General features: G+C 50.1%; 1 pseudogene; it reads left to right on the top strand.

Moving 5' to 3' along the window:
• The first annotated feature begins 12,586 nt into the window (after positions 1 to 12,586).
• The window catches only part of LOC115321001, a 78,817-nt pseudogene continuing 70,301 nt past the window's right edge, over positions 12,587 to 21,102 (top strand).

The following is a 21,102-nucleotide window of genomic DNA, read 5'->3' as shown; positions in this document are numbered from 1 at the left end:
CTAATTTGAAGAAAAAAAAATTTGAGTAATGAACACAGGTTGTTGGGGCATCTCTTCCCAATGTCTACTATTGTATCACAGCCAGTTTAATTTTGAAAAGTTCACTGCAGTGTAGATATCAACATTTACGAAGTTTTTGTTTCATGTTATGTGCACCAAGCGTGTGAGCAAAAAAAATTTTTTTCTTTTTTTTCAAAGTGATTATCTTGGCGGCTTACCCCATCGAGTGCGCCTTTAGTCGAACACCGGTGCACTGCAGAGTAGCAACATCCGAAAAGCTCGTTTTTGTGGGTGTTGCTTCTCCGCAGTGCACCCGTGCTCGGTAAGAAACGCGCTCAACAAAACTAACCTGCTGCTATAAAAAAAAATAATAATAATTTAAATGAATATTGAATAGCGTATTATTCGAATATTCGCCCATCCCTAGGTCTTCGTACGCTGGGTACTGCCAACAGCGATCTCCAGGCCTTCGCATGCTGTAAGCTCGCCATCAAATTCAATGCTTTCGTACAGTGATGTACGGTGGCCGAGTGGTCTAGCGCACACCAGCTCCGAGCACGTGGAGCGAAAGCTCGCGCTGCAGAACCCAGGGATCCTGGGCTCAATCCCCGCCCCTGCCCGTTTCGATCTGGATGAGCATCGCACCGGCATGCGGTCGTGTATCACTACTGCGTGGTGCACGTTAAAGACTCCAGGTTAGCGGTTGTACCGCACTGGCTAAATTGCTCATCTACAGCTGAGACACCAGACGCCCATTGAGGCAGACTACTTCACACAACAATTTGCTTGCAGTGGTGTGAGAACTTTGGGTTTACGCGCATGTGAAGCAACATTGCGGAATTGCGGGGGTATAGTGCCACGAAGTCACGCCATGAAGACATGAAGATGGCTTGGCTTCTCTGTGGGGTCAAAGGAAGAAGAGGGGGTAGCTTGTCACGTGGGAGCAGTCTTGTACACGTTAATTCTATTACAATTACAGTTACTCTTGGCTAAAATGTATTCAGTTTGATTACTTGAGAAGAGTAATTGGCCGTGACTTGGGAGGGAAATCGTTACTTTTCTGATTGCTTCCAATTTTTAAAACGAGAGTTTTTACGTTGAAGCTGTTTACGGGTAGGGTTCCATGGATTTTTCGTGTGCAGTGACTAAAAACTACGCTCGCACCGCCGCACGAGCTGCACGCGCACGCCTTCCCCGTATAAAAGATTCGAAATAACCCAAATAAAGCGTTGGCGAACGCACGTGCAAGATGCCATTTGTTTTAGGCTCTTGCTTTAGAACAGTAACACCATTCCCCTTGATGCTTGGGTAAATTAGCAGTAGGTCTCTTCAATAGATTAGTTATCAGTAGGCACCTTTTTCAAGACCAGTAAACTCTCAGTACCATTTATTCTTCATATCATATCATAGCATCATCTATCTTCATATCATATCATAGCACCATCCATTTTCTTCTTCTCAGGTAGATAAAGGTTTTTCAAAGATATGCCCCTGTGCGACCCGCGTCGGCCATGTCTTCGCCCGCACCGCTCCCTCTTTGTCGTCGTTCCAAGCGCTTGCGTGCCTAGTTTCCTTTCCTTCCGCTCTCACGGGGTCCCATCACGCGTGTCTAGTTTCCTCCGGCTCCACGGGGCGGAACTGTGTCGTGAGCTAAACAGTTTCGCTGGTCATCCACCTTCACAGAGTGGAATGGCTTGGTTGTATATTGAATTAGAATCAACAAATTATAAATTAATGATGTTCTGAATCTACCAATTTTGGAAAGCCAACTTTATGTCGGAGACATTCAGTGATGTGATTGGCCTAAGCCATTTTGGAGCACCTTTCGGAGCAGCCAAAACAGTGTTTTGGAGCAGCAAATGATGCCTTTGGAGCAACGAATACAGTGTTTTGGAGCAGCTAAAGTGGCTTTTGGAGCAGATATTCTTAGAAAAATAAAAATATTCGTTTTTAGTGCTGTACATACGAAGGGCACTTTGTGATGCGTTGTGCTCTGATGTGGCGTGTTGTGACAGAATGACAGAACTTGCTGCTTGTGTTTTTACCATGGAGAATAGAAGGGTAGGAGAGGGCATGACGTCGGCCGCGTAGTCTCCACAAGTTATGCTCCCTTGACGCCTTGCCTCTTTCTCATTTTCCTCCTTACTCTCCTCACTTACCATGCCAACGTGACTACATCACGTGACCGTAGCTAGCCTTCGTCTTACTGTAGGCTGCTAGAATACACCACAGTCTAGCCTTCGATCTGATAAAACCTACCGGACGGAGCGCGCGCAAGCCTGCAAGGAGCCCTCCTACAATCAACCATCCATCTCACACGTGACATGTCACGCGCACCAATCGCCAGAGAGATTTGCGGTCACGCTGGGCACAAACTCGTTTAAACTTTTTATGACTAGGCTTCACCAATATTGCAACGTGCCCACTCCTAGTACTTCTCCTTGGATTTTACTGCTGAGACATCCCACAAGTGTACAGTGTTGTAGGCATTGCCGAGCAATTTCGAAAAACCGCCGTTTGACTGGTTCCCGACATGCCAGGTTTTCGTCAAAAGTAAGCAAACGTAAAACAATGGATTGCAAGCGTCCCGGCTGGTGCTTCTGTCGTGCAATCATGTTCGCAAGCACGTGAGGCCAACTTCGGCAGGCTTGCAGTCGCGCGTACTTCGTCGCGCGAGCTGAGACAACGGCTGTTTGATCGAAACCGAAACCATGTCACTCCGCTCCGTCGACAACTGATCCCCAAAATTGTATGCAAGATGTAACTGTCGAGCATACGACAACAAACAGTCCAGTGGCGTGTGCTTGCCAGGCCGGCAAACAAGGTGCAAGCTAAACATGCAAAAAGAAAAGGGGGAAAAAGTACCTGAGCTATCGATGCAAGACATCGCGAGCCAGGGTCAAAAAGTTCTTGGAGCGCTTTGTGCAACGACTGAACTCGAGACAAGCAAGCACGCTGTGCGAGTTCAGCGAAACAAACATTACCTTCTTTGCTTTAGCTAACTTCTTTTCATCAACCTTCTTTCGCTGCAGATTGTCCACGTACCAGGGCAATACCACCAGGGTCCCCCTCGAAAGAAAGCACACGCAGAGCAACCTAGGTAATCAATTCTTCGACACAACAGTCTTTGAGTTAAAGAGGGATTTTTGTAGTAACGTATGATTTAAACGAGAACAGGAATATTGATTAACATGCAGCGGTACTTAGTTTTATTTTAGAAAGCGCTATATCTGCAGCTTCGTGTGGATGGCAACACCCAACGTCGCGCGACCACGGTGACTGAAAGGCAGGGACCAAATATAGTTTTCCCTCGGCCGTTGCTTTCAGGAGAGAGTGCTTCAGCTCACAAAGTAACTCCCGCCGCGCGACGAGACGAGAGCGCGAAACGCGAGACGGCGAGAAAACCATGCAAAACCGGATAGACGATTAATGCACGGTACTGAGTATTCATGTTACAAGGCGCAAAAACACACTTTTGGCTGAAGCCAACCGCTCCCGCTCCTGACTTCAGCCACAACCGTGGGCCGACAACGACAGCGCAAGACACACTGCTGCACAGGGACTCAAAGACATGGTGACTGATGCGTTTTCCTTGCTTTCATTTCTTTAACTAAGTTTTCCTTTTTTTTTGTATAAGCATATGAACTCTTTGATTTTTTTTTTTGTAAATACAAGTTTTTATGAAAAACGAAGGACATTGTATCTTGTCAATTATTAACCACAAAGAACCCTGTGACATATGGCTATGTTTATCATGTTAGTGCAATACACTTATCCATGTGCTTGCTTCTTGAGTGGTCCTTTGCAACCTATCTGATGTGATACAACTTTGTGTGTACAACTTTTATATATATATCTCATTGATTGCTGTGATAGACATGATCCTTCTACACTTTGTGATGCGAGAAAGAGACAAACAGGCGCCTGTTTGTCTCTTTCTCTCGGACACAAGAGAGAAACACGGACACAAGAGAGAAAGAGAAAGCAGGCGCCTGTTTGTCTCTTTCTCTCTCGTGTCCGTGTTTTTGCGCCTTGTAACATGAATACCAACGTTTACCAACTAGCCCAACTACAAGTTCTTCTACAGGGAAGTGAGTGTCGGGCTCAGTTTAGTTTCGGTTTTGAAAGGCGACCGAAATTGGTCATTTGGCGCAGGCTTGGCGCAGATTACCCATATTTTGGCAAAATGTAGCAGGATGTAGCAGGGTTAGCCCCTTGGTGCAGTTTGGCGCAATTGGCGCAGCAATCACATCACTGAGACATTGGTTCAATTAGAAAGGTGAGGGAGATTACAAGTAACTTTATTACGTCGAGAGGTAATCAAATTACCCTCGTTATTACTTCTTAATGAACTTAATCAAATTATTAGAAAATTACTCCAAAATGTAATCGATTAAAAGTAATTTGATAAGAATTGTAATCAGTCCCATACAAATCTGCGTGTGAGTCAGGTATTGGTGGAGGACGCTGTTCCGCTCGCGTCAAGATTTGCCGGATTGCACGGCACAGCAGACATGTCAAACTTCGCCACTTCGCACCGGAGCGTGCGCGCAGAGCTTCACCTCTTTCCACCAGCGGTCTAGGGGCAGCGGTTGACAGGGGGTTGCATCTGGGATTAGCCTACACCACATCGAGTAACCTTGCTTCACGATTCGTTCTTGGGCGTTTTGATTGACTGCGAACAGACGCTTGAGCCACGCCCTGATTTTTTTTTTTTTATTGTTTTTTTTAAAGTGACTACAGAAGTTTGACGTCGTCACAGTGAGATCGAGCGCAGACACGGAATGGACACCAGCGCTGTGTTCGTTTGTTAGCGATGTTTGTTGGTTAGTTTAGGAAAATTTCAAGCAAATCGAAGACAATGAAAAAATCTGTGGAGTACCCCTAAGTTTTGAGCAGCGCCCCTGGCAAGCGAAATCGGATATATACGTAGGTCGCGTTTCAGCTGTGCGTCGCGTTGTATCCTTTCAGACGCTCTATAGTGTCTGTGGACAAACGCTGAGAGACGCCGCTTTACGCCTGTGAATCGCGCATGAGGGACGCCAGGAAAGCGTCTCTTCTGGTTGCATCTTTTGTAAAGACCCGCTAGTCTCGTGCGGCTCTGGTCTCGTGTAGAGTTCCTGTATAGGCTCCCTGCGGTACACTCTCAACAAAAGGGTAGTCGTAGGGTACTACATTTGGGGTAGTCAGAAGCCGTCACAGATATCGCTACCCCCCCTTAGTAATACTAACGACCCCGTGGGTAGTCACACAGCATGCAATCAACAGGTAGTCCCAGTGAGCACCCCCAAAAGCAACATGGCGGCTGGCAAGCGACAGTGGAGCAATACGAGTAAGGCCTAGCGAACTGGACTGTTTTTTGCTAAAATACGATTCTCAAGTCCGTACGGCCGTTCGATGCCTTCCGTGCGCACTAAAGCACTCCAAAACGCGCCTCAAAGCACCGGCACCGCACCTATTACGAGTAGGGGCGACGATGTGTGTGTGTGTGTGTGTGGGTGTGGGGGGGGGGGGGGGGGTGCATCCGAGGGGGTTTGTTCGCGACTGCTTTCGGCGCGGCCGGCTGTATTTACTTCGCGGCCAGAAAACATTCAAAGAAGGAATCGTATAGCGACAAATGAAATGATGTCTTTATTAAACAGAGAATCTGCTTGCTGTGCTTGCCGCAAGTGATCCGGCGTTTTCATTTGACAGCGGCTAGGCGAGGCATCACCGATTCAAGCGGCGTCGGTTCCGATCGTTCAACGCTCCTACTCACCTGTTAGCATTAGTTATCCACTTTCAAGTCCCTGGTAATCCCCACCGCGTCTGTGCACGCACTATTCACCGCACGGAACACCCATTTAACTGGCTATGGGACTGATCCCACTGGGACGAGAGGCCGAAAACCGAATTCTTCGTGGCTGCTCCGTGGAGACATGGAGCGCCTCCATGTTTTTCACTCAAATAAGTAGACACATGAACGCGCGACTCCTTGAATTGGGCGGCGACACGCGCCACCTAACGGACAGCGTTCAAACTAAGAAAAAGAAACCAACAGTCTTTGCTTTGAGCGCCTCGCCAGACATGCACGTACTACATAATCCACACCACACTTCACGCATACGCGACATACAAACACCATACAATATTATACATGAACGCGTTCACAAACAGCACAAGGTAAAACATGATATATTGACACGACTAGTCGACCAGGGTCGGGCAGAAACAAAATTAACTGTTGGGCTAGTTGGCTACACATTGTATAAAAATTCAAAAGCGCAAACACCAAGGAAAAGAAGAGGGGGACAGGACAGAGCGCTTACTCCAACTGGAAGTTTAATGCATTCCCCGAGGAAGACATAAAAGAAGAATTAGGTATGTGAAGGTACCTTCACATACCTAATTCTTCTTTTATGTCTTCCTCGGGGAATGCATTAAACTTCCAGTTGGAGTAAGCGCTCTGTCCTGTCCCCTCTTCTTTTCCTTGGTGTTTGCGCTTTTGAATTTTTATACATTGGGCAGAAATACCCAAAAGTGTATTTGGAAATACAAATACTGGGATACATTAAAATAGTAGCTAAAATACTGATACTAAGATATATCTGTAAAAATGTATCGCGATACATATCGGAAATACATCTTAAAAAGAGGCAAAAAGTGTTTGGAAATACAAATACAGGAATACATTTTAGGGAGGGCAGAAATACAAATACAGAAATACTGATAGTGCAATACATTTTTCAAATTTGTTTGAGACGCCAATTGAGATGAAGCTTGAAGTTTGAAGTGGAAGTTTTCGATCCCGAAATTACTTTCCTGTAGGTTTGGCACTTTGCCTTGATGGTAGTGGTTTCGGACGACAAGGAGACTTCAACGGGCTCAAAAATATGTTCCATCAAGGGCTGACCGCGGTCCCTTCCCTGATATCATGTCTGTCTGACGAGGGGATCCTGTCAACATTGATCACATGACGTCACAGTGGAATGGACTAGTATTCTTTATCTGTAGGTGTGGCCTTGAACATGAAACTTTACCACGCTGCTGTATGAAAGGACAATACGTACTTTCGTTGTAGGTTACCTAGTTGAAGATCGTGCAGGCAGTGTCATTTGGAATTTTTGAGAATAGTGGACCACCTGAAGCATCCTGGAATACATGTCTTCTGTTACGGTTGAAAAAACGATACGGTGGCATCCCTGTTCTGAAGGTCCTTACTGCGGACCCTCCGCCACCGACGCAAGGGTGCAGTCCTCAAGTTTTGCTTAGCATTATCCAAACAGAGACCTCGTGGATTGCGAGCTGATATTGCTGGCACAGGTGCGAGCTGTCCGAGAAACAGCGCGCTCGCGACGAGTCGCAGGAGTACGTAGTCTGGGTGGACACAGCGAGGCCACGTCTGGCCTCCTTCTGGGTTTCGGATCACCAGAGCAGCGGGTCACGTTCACGTCGGCTGATGACGTACCCTTGAGCCGTGCAATGTTACGGGCGCAGCCGCAGATGCATTCGAATATGTATTGAACTTCAAAGCGTGAGTCATCCTACTATTTCAAGTCAACCACCGCCAGCCCCTCGTGCTGCAACGGACTGTGACTCAGCTTTGCCGGCTGTGTGTACTGTGTACGCAAAGGCGAAAGAGACGGTTAGCAGCGGGCATTGGATGCAAGCAAACGATGACTCAAAGAGTCCCTACCTAAGGACCTGCGGCAGAAGATGCTCTGACTCCACTCCTGGCACGCCACCTGGTTCGAGTCCCCGACTACGCAGCACTTCTCAGAAGAGAGAAGAGGACGCATAGAAAAATAGTCTGGAGAATCGGAAGGAACCTTGGTCAGCATAGTAATAATGCCCCAGCATAGCAGAAGAGCGCAGAGAGAGGGATGTCCAAGAGAGTTGGGGTCCAGGCGGCCCTGGCCTTGTTCAGATCACACTTCGTTTCTTCCACCCCGTTCATAACTGTCAACAGATATATTTCGCGAAAACAAAGAAAAAGATGATCCACCGAAGCCAACGTGCTCAGTAATCATCGATCGGCAGCATTCTTCGAACGCGCTCAGCGACGACAAACAAACCGCCAACGCACCTCTAGCGTGTGGCACCGTATCCGTCTGTCCGTCAGCGCGCAGTGGAGCGTGTGCCGTAATCGGCCATGCGAGGCCCATCCGGCTCGAACGATGGCCGCGTCGTGAGCGCCGATCGACGCCTAATGCCCCCGAGAATGATGGATGGCCGGCCCCGAGCCGCACGCCGTTCCCATGCCTGGCACCGGCTCCCTGCCCGCGTGAGCCGCCGAATCAACCGGACTCGCACCTGGCGCTCGCTGCATCCTGCCCAGGCTACCGGTATCTGCCGTGCATGCAGCCGGCGTACACATCTTCATCGTGCGTCGGATGGATCGCTTTATCGAGGATCTCGTTATAGACCCGCTCGGAACTAATAAAAACGACGAAGACAAAACGATAATGTACTCTCTCTTTCGCTTACGACTCACGCTATCTGTGTGCGATACACGTAGAGGGCGATGCTTACGACCAGGACATACGTAGAGTATGTGTACTGTGCCCACCACGGGGTTGTTGTTTAACACTCACCGGTAACGTGTGTAGGGTTTAGTTGCGGCATTACACTTTTTCCCCGTTCCATGAACACCTCAAAGTCGTCAAGATTTTTTTTTGCCGCTTTTTATTTTTTTATTATACCGAGAGAGACGAGACCAGTTTTTAGACCTTACGTCAGTCTCTCAGACCCTACAGCAATCTATGTGCACAAACGAAGACAAAAGAGATCGATAAAGTGCCAATTAATTTTATCATTTTTCAAGCTATTGTAACTAGGCTTGTGCATCCATTTATATATACAGACCAGTATTGCTTTGCAGGATTTCTTCCCGTGCATTAAATTATTAAATATTCTTCCGTTTCCTTTCAGTATCCAATACAGTAATGTACCAACCCTTATCAATATCGTACGTAGTACATTTCCATGTAATCGGGGGTAACTTGTAGACGAATTAATGAATGCTATGGAAGTGTGAAAACGCACCAGGCACCTTTGATCGGATTTTGGCTAGCAACAAAATTCAAGAATGAGTTGCGCAAAGCCCAAATTCCACGTGCGCACGCACGAACATTTTTTTTTTTTAATGCGCTCCAACTCCTGAAAAAGACTGCTATACTGGTTTCATGCCTTTGTTCTCACATTTGTAAGAATTCAAATTTGCAAATACATCAGCAAGTCCACACGTTAATTAAAACGAAATTAAAACGCGATTGAAACCTGGGCGTATCTTTATGTCCCGCGTAAAAATACGCGTGTGCACGGCATGGGGCGCTTGTCTTAAGGTTTAGTGTACTGCGTGCAACATTTTCGATGAAGCAGTCCATTATAGAACATCTCAAAATACATCTCGCACTTCGATGGCTTAGAACGATCAATCGCAGCGATCTCTTCCGAGTACAATGGTGCACGCCGTTGTTATTCATTATATTATGTATTAAACGAATTTTTGAACGTGTTGTCGATATTCCTGCTTTCGTTCGAAGCCGCATTTGTTTGTGCGTACGAGCCGGCATTTGTCTGTACACTAAACGGATACGCGCTACCTTTCGATAGGGGAAAAAAATATGAAAGACGTTTACAATCTTCTGTAACGCCGAGTTCGAGCGCAGCTCTTGAGGAGGAGGGGGGGAAGGTACGGAGAGGAGGCTATGCCCCTCCTCCTCATCCGTGCCCTCCTCTCCTGCTCCTCTCCCATTTAGCGGAAAATTTTCGCTAAATTTCCCATTAATTATAGCGGACAATATTCTCCGCAAAATTTAGCCGAAACATTTTTTTTCCGTTGAACTAAGCGGGGAATTTTTTCCGTTGAGTTTAACACGGACATTTTTCCGCTAAATTTAGCGTGGAAATTTACCCACGATGCAGCCCGCGGTGACGTCACGAGTGACCCTCGTGACGCTACACGTGACGTCACGTGTGACGTCATTATGGGAAACGTCCCATTATGCAACGCGCAAATACGCCGACGCCGGCGCCGCTCAAGCCGGAAACAAACGCCTAAAAACAGCGGTCAAAAAAAAAAAAAAAAAAAAAAGAAGACATTTGGGAGTTTTAGGAGGTTCTGCTTCCGCGCAACGATACTGGTATCGGGAGCTCGCGATGCCCATTCGAAACATGTTTTGTGGCGAGTGCCCGAAGCATTAGGGAGTTTTAGAATCGGGGGTATTCACTGGACGCCATATTTGAGGGCGATGCTTAGAGCGCATGCTCAGGACGAGCTCATAATAATAGGCTGCTAAGACCGGCAATCTTGATATGCGCTCTAAACGTCGCCCTCAAATATGGCGTCCAGTGAATACCTCCTGTAGAGGGCCTCAAACCTTTGTCCGCAGAAGTTCTGCTCAAGTGCGGTATGACACCCCAAGCTGCTTAGCAGCTGACCCAACGCGTTGGGGTACCCTTACTCTCTAAAACTGTTAATAAGGCGAAAGCCTTATATGCCTCATTATTCAGTCGACCTTCAAAGTCCTTGAGCGAAAACACGTCGGCAACACGGAAGGTACCAAAACGAAGGGTACCAATGAAACGGCTCCAAAAGTGCGTCGTCAGAGAGGGCGCTGCCTTCGGAGGCTCGCTATCCCAACACCTCCAAGATAGGTTTCAATAGAGCCACTAAATAAGCTGAGCTTAGAGTATCGGCACTCCGTTCCCCGACATTGTTGTGGGCGCCGCCATTTTGGCTCGTATGCAGAACAGACGCAACGGCCGATCGTCGTGATTCAAAAGTGCGACTTCCTCAGTATTAGATTCGGTGTTAGGAAGGTCATGTAATACTGCTTTGCTCTGTCGCGAACGGTTTAAACATTTGTGGAGGGCGGAAAAGCATTTCCTGTGATTTCAGATAAATCTTCAGATAACTGGCAACCATGATTTTAAGCCACAATATGGCCAAGTGTCGTTACTCTGAAGCATAGCTTATTTAGTGGCACTAGGTTTCAAGCCTGCGCGTCACGTGACATGACGTCACGCCCGGGAGTCCGGCACGGGCGCTGATTGGATGCGAGTGCCGCGTCAGCGTTCGCGTGGGACCATGGTACGAAACGAGCCCCCCGGCGACTGCCGACGCGGCACTCGTATCCAATCAGCGCCCCTGTTGGCCTCCGGGACGTGACGTCATGTCTCGTGACGTGCAGGCTTGAAAGCTATCTAGATGGTGTTGGCTATCCCCGGGACCACAGCCGACGCCACGATCCGAATGAGCCAATGAAACGGCGCCAAAAGTGCGTCGTCAGAGAGCGCGCTGTCTTCGGAGATTCGGCGCTTGGCTTTTCGCCTTCAAGTCGTCTTAGGGATAACATAAGAGACCCTGTGAATTTTTATCAGGCCCGCAAAAACGATTCTCGGAAAGAACCTATCTGGAAAACAGGAGCCTGATGCGATGAAGCCATTTTCGATAATGTATTCGAGACAAGCAAGTAAATGCCAGCGGGTGGCTCTGCGAAGGCTCATAGTTCTTTCGTGGGTACACACACGTACAAGTGACAAACGATCGCGCCTCGTCGGCAGGCAACCGTCTCTCGTGAGCGACTCAGTGAGAATTTACGGCCTCTTCGAAGGGTCGGCTGATTGAGCCCGCAAAAGGCGCGGATCCCACGATAACATGGCCGCCCCGATACACGGGTGCCAAGCCTTGAGCAAACACTCGAGTAACACGCCTTTGTTCGGGACACGCGCGTTCTTTTCCTATTCATCGCGGCCATTTGTATTCACGACGGGCTTCGAACGGCCTTTTTCTCAAGGCCACTTCGTAAATAACTGCATCTTGCAATTGCTCCCCTCTAATTCTTCCGCTCGGCGTCGCCGTTCCCATGATAATGCCGTGTGGCTCGCTTTACGAGGGGCATACCGTATTCGAGACATGCCCCCCTGGTGGCCGCCTTGTCGCGGATTGCATTTAACGTAAAGAATTGTTCTCCCCCTGGAAGGTGCCTAAACTTCAGAGTGTTTGCAGCTGCTCGACCAAGGTCACGTGGCTTGTGGGCTGCGAGGAGGCGACCAAACGTCAATCCTCCGCAACCACCTGCAAGGCATGCGCGTGACGTCATTGCTCGTGGAACCCCCGACCCGCCTCAAGCGTCAAACACGCTGAAGCGCAACGAGAATCGCCGTGAAGCGGCAGACCCGTCCGTCCTGGCGTCACCGCATCTTCCAAAATGGTATTGCTTCGCCTCTCTACACACTTTCCCCCTTACTGCACGACGAGACAACGATTAAATTGCAAATGCTGTTCGCGGCTTGAGTTGCTCCCTCTCTGAAATCTAGGGCTTCTACGCAACTTCGAAGGAGGCGACGCCATCCAACGGACAGAACGTGAAGGAGAAGAGCGGGGTGCTATGCAGCTCCTATTAAAGTGCGCGGCGTAAGTTGGGGCGTCCTGGCGGTCAAAACGTGAAAGAGGGGAAAGGAATGCGCGGGGTTCAAGTTGCCAATATCGGGTAATTCGGTCATGCTCGGGAAAATTCAAGGTAAGGTAGCGTCTGCTCTGCGTATGATCCAGAGGGTGACCAGCAGGAGGAAGGGTATCCGCGAGGCCGGTGTGATGAGGATGGTTCAGGCTTTTGTATTGAGTCACATCATGTACGTGGCGCCCTACCTTCGCTGGAGGGCGGGGGAGAAGAACAAGCTGGATGCCATGGTGCGCAGGGCTTACAAATCTGCGTTGGGGCTGTATGCCTTCACTAGCACGAAGAAGCTGGAGATGTTGGGTGTGCACAATACGATAGGGGAGATTGTCGAGGCGCACAGGGCTTCGCAGATTCAAAGGCTGGAGCGCACTGCGGCTGGCAGGGGGGTTTTGAAGCGTGTCGGTCTGCTGGCGGAGGGTGCGTCTGACGGCGGGGGACTGACGGGAGAGGTGATGAAAAATGTCAGGGTTAGGCCTGTGCCGAGGCACATGCATCCTGTGCGTGATAAGGGACGAAGGGAGGCCAGAGCGCAGTCCCTCTTCAGGTTGTACGGGCGACAAGATAGTACTGTATACGTTGACGCTGCCCTTCGAGGGGTAGTGGGGGCGGCTGTGGCTGTGAAGGCGGGAAGTGGGGAGGTGCTCTCCGCTGTGAGTGTTAGAACTAGTAATATTCGTGAGGTGGAGGAGACGGCCATTAGTTTGGCGGCCTCCCTGCCAGGGACCAAAGTGGTCATGAGTGACTCTATGAGTGCGATAAGGAACTTTGCGCGTGGACGCGTTGGGGTGGTGGCCAAGAGGCTGCTGCGTCCGACGGGCGCGGTGGACGTTGTGTGGTGCCCCGCTCACAAAGCGGGCAACGTGGATGCTGACCGAAGGGCCCGAGAACTGCTTGGCCGGGCCTTCGGGGGCGCCGCGGAGTATTCGCCCAGCGGCTTTGGGGAAGTGCTAAGGACCAGGAGGGAGGAACGGCGGGTGTTCCCGCTGCCCCACGGGGATTTGGTTAGGGAGGATGCCGTGCTCTTGCGGCAGTTGCAGGTGGAGTGAGTGTTTACTCCTGTGGTGGGGCGCTATGTGGCGCCTGAGGTGTACTCAAGTGATAAGTGCGTGCTGTGTGGTGCGCGGGCAACTGCGGAGCACGTGTTGTGGGACTGTGAAACTCGGCCGGCGGAGGCGGCCACGTCGAGTGGGCTTCCGCCGGACATCGAAGCCGGGGTGATGGCTAGTAGCCTGGACCTCCAGGTAGCGGTCATCCAGCAGGCCCGGCGTCTACTGCGCAGGCAGGTCCGACCTCGGGCCCCCTGCGCTGGGGCGTCGGATGGTGTGGGCCGCACCGGCTAGGCTTGACCTAGCTCTGCAGGCAAATAAAGACGTTTATTCCTCCTCCTCCGCGTCCTCGACCGCCGTGGTGCAATGATACTTTGAAAGGTATGGACGCGCGTTTGTATCCTTGAAACGTGTTGACGGCGGGTGGTTAAGGCTGTAGTCAATGCTTCAAGCGCGAGCTAGCATGCGCTCCTGGCTTCGAGACACGCATTTCTAGTTCGAGCGCTCGTTCTGTGGAAGAATGCTTCCAAGCAGCGACCTCGAGCTTTCTTGCTTCTGGCATTGGCTGCAGTGCCTCCGATGTATACATAGGAAATTTAGCCAGTGCAGTACCATTTGCTAGCCTCAAGTCTTTAACGTTCATCGAGTAGTAGTGTTAAGGCCTGGGTCGCTAAACTCGTGAAACAAAAGCAGATTCTTTGCTTTCTGACGTAGCGGGGGGGGGGGGGGGGGGGGGGGGGTGGAAGGGGGGGTTGACCGAAAGAACACCGCGAAGCTTTGTCCTCCCAGTTCTCACATGCAGTGGAGCTCTGATACAGCGCTGTTCACGTCTCTTCAGCTACTTATCGTTTGCTATAAGCAACAGTTTTGACGGTGAGATTAAAATCCGATTAGTTCCCTTCAGCACGCGCTTAGCGCAAAGTCAGCGTTGCGCTGCAATGTGAACTGGCCTTTACACCTGCACAACGGCGCGCCGGTGCAATGAACATCCAGATCGAAACGAGCAAAGTGGGGCTTGAACCCTTCAAACTGCCAATATATATTAAAGGGGTGCGGAAACAAAATGACATGAGCGCGAGCACTTTACCCCTCGCTTCAAAGTCGGCCAGCAAGAAGCGCCATGCGTATCGCGCTCGTGACGTCAATGTTTGTTGTTTGTTTGTTTATTTCTGGGGTGACGAGAAGAAAGGGGCACCAGGAGATGTGCGGGCCTCCGTTCATGGGGCGAGTCGCTACCTGGTGGATCTGGGAAAGGGACAAAAAGAGGAAAAAGGAGGAGAGAAATATACAAAAAAAAAAAAAAAAAGAGGTTAATGTAAAAATGTAGCCCTAACGTTTCGCTCACGGGTTCACTCTCCTTGAAGTGAACCCGCGACAAACAAACGACGCACATTTCCCGGTGGCGCTCGCTTTAGTTGCGCTCGCTTCAAGCACCGTGCTTGAAGCGTGCGCCACCGGGCGAAGCGCGCCACGAACCTGTCGCAAATTTGCTCTGTGGGGCCTCTTTCGTTTGGCCAGTGAGGTGCTCAAAGAGTATCGACAATGGTCACCTCCGAGCAGAAATCAAAGTCTATCTGCAAGGCCGCTTTCCCGAAGAAAACGAAGAAGTGCTCGGAAGGCTCTTGCTGTTACCCCTCGTAATCCTTCAGGGTTCAAAAGTTCCTCCATGCTATTTCTTGAGAGTCCTTCAGAGGCATAAAACTGAAAAAGCACTCTTCTTGGCTCCGCATGGGCGGGGCACCACAGAAGGGCGTGTTCGGCATCTTCTGGGTCACCGCACTCTGGGCAGCTGGGGTCCTCCTTACGGCCCATCCTGTGAAGCCGCTTAGCCGTATATGGACATCCAGCTCGAAGTCTGTGCAGGAGTGAAGCGTCAGCTCGCTGCAGATTGCGGGGAATGCTTGGAGGCGGCTTGTTCGTCGCCACTCCTGGATGCGGATGCGACTTCTGTAGGCAGCTATGGATCAGTCGATGTGCCTCGTTGAAACGATCGAGCAGAAAGATTGGGTCTTGGTCGTCGTGGGCTTTGGCTGCCAGAGCGTCCGCTCTCTCATTACCGGGAATCCCGACATGAGATGGGACCCACTGCATGGCGAGGGTCCACCCGAGGTCCTCGACCGTTGCAGCCTCTAGTGCCACTCTAGCCACGAGGGGTGTAGGTTTTTAAACACGCTGAAGTTGTTGCAACGCAGATTTTGAATCAGTTAGGATCACCGCTTTTCCTGTTGGCTCAATATTCTTAATTGACTCTAGCGCTCCCCATATGGCTACGAGTTCCGCTGTTGTCGATGACGTCATGAAATTGAGTCTGCCTGCGACATCATAGTTCATTTCGGGAATGGTGATTGCAGCTGTGGCTGTCTGCCTAGTTCGGTTAACAGAGGCGTCCGTAAAAACATGGGTCCAGTCTTCGTAGTCCTCGTTAAGGCTTTCTAGGGCAACCGAACGAGCAACAAATGTGGGAACATTTGCCTTTCGTTGGGGAATGGGCATTGTCTCGTATATTTGCAGTGGTAGACGTGTTGAATGCGGAGGCACAGGTGGAAGAAGCTCTTTAGGGCCTCCTATCTCTTGATCAAATCTTGACATCAGGTGCCCTAGATGAGAATGCTGTCGCTTCCGGAGGTGACGCCAGATGCTGGTTTCCGGGGCCAAGCTATTCATGCGAGCGATGTTGCGCATGGCTTTTTCCTGCAGTCTCAGTGAAAGCGGCCATTCTTCTGCCGACACAAGTGTCGCGATGTTTTCCGCCGAAGGGGGGAGTCCCAAACAGCAACGAAGGGCAATGCGATGAAATGCCTCTATGGCTCGAACTTGGGCTCTTCCGATGGCCAGGAGAGGGAGCGCGTACATAAGCCGGGACATTATAAGGCCCTTGTAGAGCTGGAGGAGAGCATGTTGCGATGCCCCCCAAGAGCATCCTCCTAGCTGTCGTATGACAGAAAGTATAGTCGACGGCAACGGTTTAATGTTTTTTGAACTTCTGGCCGCCAAGTCACGCGGTCGTCGACGATGACTCCAAGATAAGTGTGAGTTTTGACTCTCTTCACAGGTATTCCAGTAATATTCAACTGCAGGGCGTTCTGGGGTGCTCGGCCTGTCGGTCGGTAAAGGAGTGAAGCGGTCTTTTCCGCCGACAATGTGAGGCCCAATTTAGCTATCATTAATGCCGTGGCGTCTAGGGCCACTTGGAGCCGATTGCGAATTCCGATTGCGTTCTTTGAGGGTCCGATACACCAGATGGCAACATCAGCTGCGTATATCGCCATTCTGATTCGGAGCGCGGAGTGGTCAGCCGGGAGGCAATCGGGGAGAGCAGCCATCGCAATGTTAAAAAGTACCGGACTTAACGCGCTGCCCTGTGGAACCCCTCGGTCCACTAGGCGAGGTGTGCTGACAGCACCAGGCACTTTGACACGGATTGATCTTCCAACAAGGAATGCCCGAATGAAGGAAAGAATCCTTCCACCTATCCCGAGTTGTTGTAGCCGCTGAATGATAGTCAGGTGGGGTAGGCTGTCGAAAGCTCGACTGATGTCTAGGAAGACACAGTGTACCATTTTTTTTTTGTAGCTTTGGCCTCCTCGAGGGTTGAGGCGAGGTCTCCGATGACGTCTGCGGTGCACCTTTTCGCTCTAAAACCGGCCATATCAGGAGGAAATGCGTTTGTTTGATTTAACAGCCATGTAAGGCGCCCAAGAACCATTCTTTCGAGGACTTTACCCACACAGCTCGTTAATGAAACAGGTCTGTAAGACGAAGGCTGTGCAGCCGGCTTTCCTTGTTTAAGTATTGGAATTATAGTGGCTTCCTTCCACACATTCGGAAGGATGCCGGTTCTCCAGATGATGTTAAACTTTTCAAGAATGTCTGCGTGGTAGACAGGGTCCACATTTCTGAATGCTTGGTAGGTTATACCATCTGGTCCCGGAGCACCTTTTTTTTTACATCGGCCCAGCGCTTCCGTGAGCTCTGTCAGGGTGAAGTTGGAATAGTTCGCCAGCATCACCTCTCTGTCTGGAGAAGGGTTGACTGGTGTATCTGTAATTTCTCTGAGTTGTTCGGGGAGTGGTAGTGGGGCTGCTTGTTGTCGAGAAAATTCGCCTGCTAAGACCTCTGGTATCTCTTTAAGGGGTCTACCGGTATCAATTGCAAGACTGGCAATGGGATGCCGTGGGACCTTAGCCCCGGTGAGAACTCGGGCAAGTCTCCAAGCGCGCTTGTAACCACCTGGGCTGCCAAGGGATGTACAATCTTGTCTTCACTGCCATCGCTGCAATTGCTTCGTGTGGCGCCTGAATCGGGCGTGACGTCAATAGTTCTCGCACGGTCAAGGGTACTGTATTTGTGAGCCTTGCCGCTTGGTGGCGTTAACGCGTTACAGTCTCGCCTAGTAGTAATATCCGAGGACTGTACGCCCTATAGCCTATTCATGGCTTGCCCGAAACATCATTTCCAGTCATGCCGGTATTTTACGTGCCACGAGCGTTCGCTTCACCGTGTTAGTTTCATCTTCACGGCGTGTTAGTTTCACACCGCAGAAGTAGTAGCTCGAGGGAACTAGTGAGTACTCAGTGCCCAGCTGGCCCTGACCACGGTGGCCCCGACAGAGGTCCCCGCATCCTGAGATCAAGCGGATCTACCTAAAGTCTGCAAAGAACGGCGATCTCGATGGTGTGGAATGCACGTTGCAGAAGCACTGTGGAGCTGAGACTGCAGCCAATGCCACGACGGCCACGACCTAGGTTGCCTTCATGTGCGCTCTGCTTGGGGTGATGACATCTGGCCATTTTTTTTTTTCGAACGCTTATTTTTATTGTGTGTGTTGAAGCGCTTGAAAGAGCGTGTCCCTGCACTCGCTCGTGGCGCTGACTGTGCTACGGCGACATTTTGTTTCCTGGGATTTCTTTGTACTTTTCCTGTGAGCCAGTGATGTCGGTATCGCGTACTAAAAACGATGGCATCACCCAAACAGGAAGACATTGAGGCACTCTACCACGACCCCGAGAGCTCGAGCCTCGAGGTCGCTGCTTTGAAGCGTAGTTTCTCAGAATGATCGAGCGCTCCCGCTAAAGATGCATGTCTCAAAGCCAGGAGCGCGGCATAGCTCCCGCTTGTAGCTTTGGTTGCAATCTGATACCCCTCGTTAAATGACATATAGACGCTTTGCAGCAGCTGTGCATGGATCGACGCCGCCATAACTGACCTTCAGTTTTTGTTTCCTCTTACTTCGTTTATTTCACTTCATCATTACCCTAGCAGGCCAGGTTATTGCCACATTATATTCAATTGTGTCCTTTTCTAAAGCATCGGCCTTTGTGGAGGATCGTGAACTACCGTTTCAGTTGCTCGGCATCTCGGTAAGACAAGAGAAGGTCAGCAATGGCGGCTGTAATTTGGCGCGTGTGTAAAGCGTCTATAAGCAAAATGACATTACAGCTCGGCCAATCCGCGTGTTTAATGCGCCACGCTGCGCGTGCTCCCGTCACGTGCAGAACCAGCATCACGAGCTGATTCGCCGAAAGGTGAATGACATTCGATCAAAATGACATACTTTCCCGTCTGACAGGGGTATCAGCTTAGGAGCGTTTTCCGCCAAGTCACATTCAGGACTAAGTAACTCCATGAGAGAGCCATACTGCCGCTACTGGCGCTGCTTATTAGGAACTCATGACGTGACGGCGTTCCAACGGAGCTTCACAGATCGCCACCAGACGCAATTTTGAAATCGGTTCCTACGTTTTAACATTAGTTTTCTCGACTCCTCTGCCTGAAGCCCAGAAACACTCGTCTAGGCTAGTGTTTCTGAGCGGCCGGCACATAATGGACCACATATGAACAAAGAAACAAAAGTGCGAACATTTCGTTTCCGTACCCTTTTAAATCGAACAAACCTGAGATTGAAAGCTAGCCTCGCGCTGCTGGGAAGGTACATTGAGACCTCGTGGGTTGGGCATCACTATAACTGGGTCCCCTCGTTAAGTAGAACGCACCGTTCTACTTCGCAAGGGGTCCCAGTTATAGTGATGCCCGACCTAGGAGGTCTCACTGTACCTTCCCAGCAGCGCGAGGACCAACGAAGCAGGTGTCCCCTGGTGAGCAACCGCTCAACCCAGACACCTTGGAGAGTCGGCCATTTCAAGCGCGTGTACCGGGAGTAAGATTCCTATGATGCGGACAATAATTGTCACTCGAAGTGTTCTTACAATATTCGATGTTACCAATGCAATATCAAGATAAAATAAATAAGTAAATAATCACACGATGTCATCGTGAATACATTTTCAAGTGGAGAGATTAAATATGTTCCAGACCGAAAAAAAAAGGAATTGTAAAGAAAACAACAGCAACAATGAGATAGGAATGATTTTTTTTGCGTATTTTTGTACCATGAATTAGAATATCACAATCATTTGACTCGAACATATTACTGGACGCGAGAAAAACCGAAAAACTAACCGCCGGGTGTGACGTCATACCCAGAAGTTTCAACTGCTTCGTGCGTGCCGCTTGCGATGGAACGTGTGTAGCGCTTTTTCTCAGATACAGAACCGCTTCAGTTTTTACGTTCCGCTTCCAAACTTCTGTGACTTCTGTGACAACGCGTAATACCGCTTCCGCGACGCAAAAAAGAGTAAATTCAAAATCTCAAAATGAGCTGAAAAAAGACAACAACAACAGGATAAGCACGCTGGCCAGTCAGACAGATGCCGAGAAAACCTTCAACTAGCGTGCCTTCATGCCTTCAGCATGATGCGAAAGAAACAAGACAAGAAGTAGGAGCCATTTAATCCCTCAAAAACAACAACAATAACAACAACAGCACCAGCAGCGACAACGTAGAGCGCTTTGGGCGACTTGTACAGAAGATATACAAGGTCGTACGTTCCCAGCCCGCAGGGCGTGCACACAAAGCCTGCGGTTGTAGAGTATGTAGAGTAGTATAATATGCAGGTTGCCCGTCCGAGCGGCCGCAGCGACTCCTTGTCCCTGACCGACTGTGAATGGCACTCGGGAGATCTATATTGGCCGCTGCCCTGCCTCGTCCTTTTCAAGCGAGTCGGTCAAGGCGAGACGGTCGCTCGGGGTTTTCAGACCTATCAGATTGCGAGCGACACGCGTTGTCGTCGTCAAACCCGCGGCGGCGTGTATACCGTATAGGAGGGGCCGGAGTGGTAGAGGGAGCCCGCTCGCTCGTTGCAGCGAAACACACGCTAGCCCTTGTGTGTGCGCTCGTAATCGACGCGGAACGCCGCGAGTACTGCGCCCCTGGAGCCTCGTTAGTGCTTGCATGACGGAATTATTACGCGGTCTCCGTCGACGACGCGCGTAGTTCACTTTTCGAGCGGCTTTCCGGAGCGCTACCTCAAGGCGCTGCCACACTGAGGCAACACGACGGCAACAGCAACGCAGCATGTTGTCCAACAGTCGGGCAGCTCGTTGCTTGCTTCCCGTGCTGTCCGACAACCCTGTCACATCGCGGGAACAGCAGCGCAGCATGGACGACAACGATAATGTTGCTTCGTTATGACAGCTTCCGGCTATAAAAAACAGCAGCAACTTGTGTTGGAGTGACGCGCGTTGCCCAGATCGGGAATGATGAGCGAATT

Source organism: Ixodes scapularis, unplaced genomic scaffold (assembly GCF_016920785.2).
Source record: "Ixodes scapularis isolate PalLabHiFi unplaced genomic scaffold, ASM1692078v2 PGA_scaffold1__304_contigs__length_218370807, whole genome shotgun sequence".
NCBI classification, from domain to species: Eukaryota; Metazoa; Arthropoda; class Arachnida; order Ixodida; family Ixodidae; genus Ixodes; species Ixodes scapularis.
The sequence above is the reverse complement of the archived record's forward strand: the minus strand, read 5'-3'. Positions and strand labels throughout refer to the sequence as shown.